The following is a 6000-nucleotide window of genomic DNA, read 5'->3' on the forward strand; positions in this document are numbered from 1 at the left end:
TCTCTGTGTAGGTGTTTCTCAGAGGGCGAGGCTCAGCTCCTCCATACAATAACACACAGTCATGTCGAAGAGGCCATCGGACACGGCCAGCGTAGTTCACACTTAGCCCTGACTTAGTTGCCAATAGTTGTTGGAGCTGCCCAACATGAGCCCCGCAAGGAGGCAAAGTGGCGTTGGCTTGGTTGCTGTTCAGAGAAGCAAGCCGAGAGGCTCGCTGATGCATCACATAGCAGGCTAAGTATCTGAACTGTCGGGGAGCTACAGCCAATGAGAGAGCAAGAAGCATGATGGGAAACTTGGGTGATAGGTCATCCGTTAGTCATCAAAAAACACAAGGAAATCGACATCAACAGCTAAATTTAGAGCACTTTATTTTGGAAAGAGGGTGGGATGTTTTGTTATAACAGTAAAAAAAAGTGCAATTTAGTGTTACATCAAATTCATTGATTTTTTTATATTTTCTTATGAACTGTCAAAGTTTTATTCATCCACCACACCCAGATAACAAAACAATATTTGGGGGAAAATGATATGGAGAAATTTGAATGGATTTCATAGGCCCTAGGTGAGGAAATACAGAGGTGGTTACTGAGTCAATTAAATTGTGCATGTAATATAGTAAAAGCAAGCTGAAGACTGTACCTGAAGTCCAGCACCATCCAGACAGATACTTAACTGCTCAGACACAGCATTACACTAGAAAACACACGGTTTCTTTGTTTGAGAGGCGGAGATGAGTACTAATCTACACCGTCTGTACATGAGCATAGATTGATGACTTGCAAGGAGAAACAACTGTGACCATGATAGATTATGTAATATCCATCAACGCTCCACTAATCTACACATTTGACACAGTTTTGGGAGAAGATGCCTTTAATGCAGCCATTTTCACTTTTATTTTGGAGAAGTGCATGCCACATGGTAGATAGTTCAGATGGTATTATAAGGTGAAGATAATGTAAATATATAATATGCAATACCTCTACAGTAGACATACACAGACGGCGTAGCAAAACAATACAACATATGCCATGAACAAAGTAAAACAAGCTCAGTCTGAGCCACCGGTGATTTGCAGCTTTTGATATGGTTACACAACAACCAAATGCTAAGAACCATAATCCACAAAACCCAAACACAGCGGAACATGAGACCAAGTCTCTCCAGTGGGGGTCCAAGTCAACGCTCTCACCCCATGTAGCGCGAGAGCTGCTAATTCGTCTAATCTGGTCTACTACTGACTGGCTGGCTTAACAAACTGACACTTGGCTTTACATTGCATTTGGAGTAGTCTATTTTGGAGAGGTTATATGGAGTAGGTTGATGGACAAACAAACAGAAGCTGCAGCACAATCATGATTATTTGCAAACAGCATGACACCACAAGGCTGTTGCGATTTTGTTTATATACCGGTAATGCACATATATGTGTGAATATTAATGCATGAAAGTGAGCTCTGTGACAAACCAGGTGGCACTGCGGAAAAAAAAAAAATATCATTCCAAATTGTTTTATTTCATTCAGCAGGTGTGAGACTGCAGATAGCGGCTGTTAATGTTTTCTCCATGATGTTGTTTACTACTCTGTCACAATACCAGCATTTTTAGCAAAGCCTCAAGATCATGCTACCCTGCATAGAGCATCATGTGAGAAATAAAAACCCTATCTTGAATATAGTTTGCTTGTCCAACTTCTTGCGTCACTCACTCGCATACAAAAAAATATAAGGATTGAATTGACCCTGATCCTAGTCCTGCATAAAGTCTCAAGACATCCAGACTGCCACGGTAATGTGGAACTGATGTTGCAGGATGAGCATGGACAGGACGTAACATTAAGGAATGTTGAGACAAATAACCATCCAACTTCAAATGAAGTCTGTGGTACTTTCCTGCCTCTAATTCACTGTCGCAAGCTGCTGTGAGTAAATGTGTTTACTCATACAGTTTGAGCTGAATGACCTAAATCTAGAGGACAGGCCAGTAGAAGATAGCCTCCACATGCAACAGAGGGGGTACAAGGGTTTGTGTTATGTGTGTATACACTTAAAACAATAGCCCTATTGTACCCCTATGCCCCTGTAGTGACCTAATGGGAGAGCATTGGGCATGTGCAGTACTGTGGGACTATAGCCCAACAATGCTTTTCTGTCCGGATCCACACACACACACACACACACACACACACACACACACATACAGAATCCTGGCAAACAAGTGAGGGTGTGTAGTTCAGCTCACAAGCTTCACAACATGTATGGAGTGTAGGTAGAAGTTCTGAGGCCTCAAAGCCGATAGGCAACAAAAGTGAAAAGAGAGGCAACAAAGGTGAGTCAGCAACGGAGCTGCAGCAGCCATTATTGGTTAGGGATGAACACACGAGGTGATGACAAAACAAGTAACGCCGAGAACTAAAAAGGTCAGCCATAGCAAGAGTGTGACAATAGTTGTGTATTGCTTGCCTCCAAAAAATGTGAGGTTATGTAGTTCACTAGAGATCTACTCTGCCCTGCTGCACCAAGATGAAGACCGTCTTCTGCTCTCAGCTGAAATCCACCTGATCTCTCTCTCTCTCTCTCTCTCGCTGTATTTTTTCCTCAATCATGATCCGCATTATCTCCCTCTGCCCATTGTCTCTTTTTCCCCACACACTCCATACACATCAAGCAGCGTGATGAGCAGCATTTCCCACTGAGGCTGAGTCAGGGTGTTCCAGTTTACTGCAGGCTACTCCCACTCTCTCCATAACACGCAGCTGTGTGCACGCTCCCCTTCCACAGTCTTCACAACACCGCATGCATGTACCTGTGTGTGCGTCACAGCCCCCTAAACATCGCTTAGTGATAGCAGCTAGCATGAGGTAGGAGGTAGGAGTGACATGCTGCTACGCCTCACATGAACCCCCGGGCTTCATTATCCGTTATCGCTCCTCTAGGATCATTCTTTCATTTTGGGCAGCATCAAACCTCTTGAGGGCAGAGTTCAATCACTTACAACATCAATGCAGAGGCTGTATATGCTGGGACTACAGATCACCGCGGTGATGACACTGCACTGACTCTGCTTTAGATGCTCGAACTGAAGCTGTATTTCAGGTCACGTATAAACATCAGCAATACTCATTTATTTGTTCTACTGCTGGGACAGCACCACTGTGGTCTTTGCATTTCATTGATCAACAGTTAACTATTAAGAGTAAATTGTGATTGTTGCTGCAATGTAATCAGGAAAAGGGCTTTAAAAAATGAAAAGCTAGATGATAAGCATGCAGCTACTGATCAACCACCAGCTATGTCAGAGCCTAAGATCACAGGTTAGATCAGATTAATGGCAGAGGACACTTGTTTAATTTTGCATCTTATTCCATAAGCCGTTCGTTCATCAAGGACACACCAATGTGGAATTATTACAAGGTTTGAATAAAGCCTTCAATTAATTTATATGCTTTTTAAGTCCTGTAAATGGAGCAGCTAAGCTACGCAAGGCATGACAGAGTCAGGATAAAATGCAGTACCTCATGCAAAACTGAATGAGAGCCAGAATGTCTTAATGCACATGCCAAATATTTTGACTGTAAATATACCTCAAGGCGCTGTCACATGATGCAACATGCATGCAACATTAGCAGGCCTGATTACGGTGGCAATAAATCTTTGCTTTATTATGTGGATAGTTAGTCGGATGTACAATCTCACACATACATGTTACATATTATCTAGGTTTGTAGATTAGGTAGTTGATGGCTATTTAGCTGTGTCACCACATGGATACACGTTTAGTCATTTCTTGTATATTGGCATACACTTCTAGCTACACATACCCTAATATGTCCTGCAAGTGTAACAGCGCACACATTCAAGCCCTGGCACTTTTTCCCCACAAACATTCTCCATATTGGATATAACTTTGACCAAGTCGTCCATGGCTAGGCTGATGAAAGATCAATACAGGGCTATGATTAATTTCACTCTATTGATAGCTAATTCATAAAAAAATGCTTTTAATTATCTATGTTTGAATGTACCATATCCATAAACAATTTACAAAAATAAGGTGACAAATGACATGATCAGTCTGGTTAGACTTCAGATGACAGGCAATACTCCAAGTTAAATATCTGAACAATGAATACAGACACTGGCTGAACCGGACTTGCAACTAGGCCTTCACATTTGATCATCAGTTCACAAAAGCCTTCTTGTCAGATCTAAGTGTGTGTGTGTGGGGGGGTTCTCTGTGACGAGACTTGTGGTGGCAAGTAAACATGCCTTCACCTCGCTGATATCCCTCTGATCCCATCAGTGTGTTAACAGCAGGAATCTCTGGAATGTTATGAGCAAACTGAAGGAGGCTATCAGGACTCCGCTTAGTCTTGAGCTTATTTTACCATGCAAAGTATAAAACATACTATCGACTTGTGTTGATGTTTAGGTGCTAGCATTGAGATTGTGCAAAACAACTCCCTAAAAAATGAATCTGCCTCAGCTGCGTGCAGTTTTCACGAGAGATGACAGATCCTACGTTGCACGTGAGCTCAGGCCACAGCAGTGATTTCCCTCCGTCCTGCTACAGACTAGCAGCAGCTGTGGTCCACTCTTTGTTGTTAGACGGGCTGCTGGTCTGCAGCATGCTCGGCTACTTCCTGGGTCACACTAACACGCTGAATGTCATTCCTGTCCTGCGACTAATTACACCGCTGATACCAAACTGGTTGAAAAGGTGGTGACCATCACCGAGTCAACTACACCTTAGCTACCGCTGTTTTTCTTCCTATTCTACACTCCTAACCACGCCCATGCTGTCTGGGATGCTAGCACTGTGATGTATCCGTTAGCCAAGTGCTGCTGCTGCTGTATCGTGACAGGGCGTTCAAGCCAACACTACCCGAGCCGCTGCAGCTCATTGTCCCCGCCAGAGAGAAACAGACACATCTGGAGGCGCCTCCGCACCCGGCGTGTCCGCCCGCGTATCAACGGTAACAATGGTGACGCAAGCGTTGCGGCTAACCAGCCGGGCTAATGTTAGCTAGTTACCAAGTACAACAGTAAACAACGCGGGCCACCCGCAACCACGAAATGTAAACCACCCCGCGTCCGCAGGGTCACACCAACAGGTCTGCCCGTACCATAACCAGGGAACTCGCGGCGACAAACTCGGCAGCAACATCCAGCACATCTTGTAGAACTGTTATCTGGCCACCGCGGTTGTAGCGCTCCCACCGACACATCCAGCGGCTTAAAAATACGGCAAATCCTCACCCGAAGAGAGACTCTGACTCCTGGTGAACCCGGGATCACCTCCTGAGTTCAGCTCCGCCGTGTCATGGGTGCGTTTTCTCCAAAAAAAAGGAAGAGTGGGGGAAGAGGATTAGCTATGTGGTGGTAGCTGTAACTCCGACGTCCTGAGGAAAAAGGGAATGCAGGAACGTGACGTTCAGCCCGGTCCGCTGGCAGCGGTGACACGTGCACCCAAGAGTGAAGCATTGTGGGAAATCGAGTTTTGCGTGAAAATAAGTATCGCTCGAGAAGCGCTCGAGAAGATACCTGATGATTCATAACTGGTTTGTCGCACTATCCCCTCCCTAAATTAACTTAGCGATGGAAGTCCATTGTGGTAGTCCCAGTGGTGGAGAGTAACTAAATAAACATATTTCCATGTTCTGCTACTTTCTACTTCAACCACACTACGTTTCAGAGGTTTATAGTCGGTTTACTTTGCAGAGTCAGATTAACGAATAAATGGTGATGTATAGGAAAAAAAACTTTATTGACCACCTGCGGAATTCACAAGCTACCCAACAGATAAAGCGCCCCGTTTTCCGAGCTGTCTTTAAACGCACCATGAATAGGCGGCGACATCCTGATCGAGTCACACAGTTGAGACGTTCGGCGGCAGCGCTGTTATTGTAATAATGTTCAGTAAACCAGCCAGCTTTCTTCAACCGTGTACGTTGAGTGATGCTGTTGCCTGTTGATTATGTTAGCTACATTTTGCCAA

At 44.4% G+C, this 6000-nt stretch overlaps 1 protein-coding gene across 2 annotated transcripts in view; it reads right to left on the reverse strand.

The window, feature by feature from the left end:
• The window catches only part of ctif (CBP80/20-dependent translation initiation factor), a 44670-nt gene extending 39259 nt beyond the window's left edge, over positions 1-5411 (reverse strand). For both annotated transcript variants that reach the window (XM_084034505.1, XM_084034504.1), the window contains exon 1: positions 5262-5411. The gene's annotated coding sequence lies outside the window, so the exon portion shown is untranslated. The remainder of the gene's footprint in view (positions 1-5261) is intronic.
• Positions 5412-6000: the final 589 nt, after the last annotated feature.

Source organism: Eutrigla gurnardus (genome assembly GCF_963514095.1).
Source record: "Eutrigla gurnardus genome assembly, chromosome: 19".
In the NCBI taxonomy this organism is placed as follows: domain Eukaryota; kingdom Metazoa; phylum Chordata; class Actinopteri; order Perciformes; family Triglidae; genus Eutrigla; species Eutrigla gurnardus.